The sequence below is a fragment of the Triticum dicoccoides genome, chromosome 1A (assembly GCF_002162155.2).
Source record: "Triticum dicoccoides isolate Atlit2015 ecotype Zavitan chromosome 1A, WEW_v2.0, whole genome shotgun sequence".
NCBI classification, from domain to species: Eukaryota; Viridiplantae; Streptophyta; class Magnoliopsida; order Poales; family Poaceae; genus Triticum; species Triticum dicoccoides.
In genome coordinates, this window is record NC_041380.1 from 106,272,815 (window position 1) to 106,274,961 (window position 2,147).

At 43.4% G+C, this 2,147-nt stretch overlaps 1 long non-coding RNA gene across 1 annotated transcript in view; it reads right to left on the minus strand.

The window, feature by feature from the left end:
* Nucleotides 1–1,257, minus strand: part of LOC119268712 — a 2,804-nt gene extending 1,547 nt beyond the window's left edge. Inside the window, exon 1 of the long non-coding RNA XR_005133275.1 lies at nt 863–1,257. This is a non-coding gene — a long non-coding RNA (uncharacterized LOC119268712). The remainder of the gene's footprint in view (nt 1–862) is intronic.
* Nucleotides 1,258–2,147: the final 890 nt, after the last annotated feature.

A 2,147-nucleotide genomic window follows, 5' to 3' on the forward strand; every position in this document is an offset into this window, starting at 1 on the left:
GACTGATGACATAAAGGATTACAGAAGCACAAAAATATGGACAGTACAAATACGACGCATGGTATTGAAATAAGTAAGGTTGGTGCCAGGATGGGGATGCATCTGTTAGTATTTTTGGCATGGAAGCATTTTCCTGGAAAAACAGTATCCTAAAGGGGACAATCAAGAAGCAATTTTGTGTGATGGATTCATGGAATTTAGGGTGCAATCTGTGCAATTTAGGATGCATTTTTTGTCTTCAATGGAAGCATGAAATTTCAAAAGGGGTAAACATAATAAATTTAGCGCCAATATGGGGGTAAGTTTACTTGGATGCTCTGTTTACAGGAAGCATTGTAGGATGCATTGTAAAGGAAGTGTCGCGGCATTTCTATAATAGATTTGAAGCACCGAAAAAAATTGAAACAGCTTAATAGTCGAAACAATACTTGGCCGGCAATGAGCATAAATACTCCCTCCATTCTTGTATACAAGGCCACAAACTCATAATACAGGTACCAAGACAAATGTTAATGTCTTCTAAGTCAATGTTGCAAGCCAGCTTATCTCCTTGTTTGCCGTGTAAATTAATGTGTATTCTTCTCTTTCATATATATCAAGCCAATGCTCCCACTCCCGCATGCATGCAAGGAATAATTAATGTCCTTCTTTTCTAGTACTGCGAGGCAACCACCTTAATATTTGCATCGATTAGTGTTAGTGGCCTTGTATATTTGCAAATTCTAATTTTGATAGTGGCCTTGTATATAAAAATGGAGGGAGTAACAAATTTCATCCAGCTGAAGGATGCATTACAGAACAAAATTTGTTGCAAAAATTACAAATCCACAAAATGCGGGGCACTCCACGGAAGTGCACATACCTTTGATTCAGGATTGGGGAGCTTCAAAATAGGGCCGCAATTTAGAAATCCAAAGGCCAATACTCCGGCTGGCCGATCCAAATCAATGGGGATGGAGCCGATTCAGTAGATGGGATAGCCTAGCGACTGAGAAAACTCGGCAGAATCAGGCGGGGTAGCGTTGGTGGAGTGGATGGTAGCCATGCTGCTCGGCGGGGAGGCTCGAGTGAGGAACGATGGCGCTGCGGTCCACCGATGTGTGTCGGAGCTGGAGGTGCGAGGCGGATAGAGCGGGCTCGTGAGGTGGAGCTGCGAGATCACGTCGATGGCCGGGGTGGTCGGGGAGCGGAGAGACCTCGTTGGTCGGAGGATCCGCGGTGAGACGGCGGCAGAGCAGGGGATCTGGTGTGCGAGCCGGCGGCGAGGCGACTCGGGTGGGAAGCAAAACTCGGGCATGGGCCGGCTATTAATGCTATCGAGAGATTAGGGGAGATGATTAGGAAAGATCAGGGCTTTCCTATTTTTTTTAAAAAAATGGACGAAATCGGGAGCGTCAACTTAACAACGAATCTACGGACGTCGATTGGTCTGGCGCTTGCGTCGATTCAGACTACAGATCAGAAGTGTTTACCTTCATTTAATCCTGTTACCATATTTAGCATGGTTTTTTACTAGCATGGCGGGACCAGTGCATGCGGATGGTAACTGTTTTAATTGAGTTACCATTCCTAACATGCTTTTTACTGCCATGTGAAACAACATATGTCACTAACCCAATTTATTCTATTACCAAGTTTTTCATGGACGATTACTAGGTTACTACATTTCTCATGGTTGATTACTATATGCCATTACAAGTAGGCATGTAGAAAGGAAAAATGGTGGTGGGACCATGCACCTGCATGTCCAGCCGGTAACCAAATTAAATATGTTACTACTTTTTTCTTGGTTGATTACTATGGGCCAGTTCTTTTCAGCGATTCTTTTAGAATCGCCCCCCTCCCCAGCTTCTCCTAGAATCGCCACTTTATTTTTTTTTACAATTCTATCTAGTTAAGGTCTAATTAGCTAGGATTGTAAAAAACATATGGAGTGGTGATTCTGGGAGAAGCTGGGAAGAGGGACGATTTTGGTAGAATCGTCCAAAAGAACTGGCCCTATGTATTATTTGAGCATGCATGTAAAAAAGATAAATGGTGGCGGTGCGTGAACTAATGGGTGCAGATAGTAACTGAATGTATTGGGTTACTATATTTCTTATGGTTGTTTATGATGTGTTGCTACGAGTGTGGCAATAGAGCACACG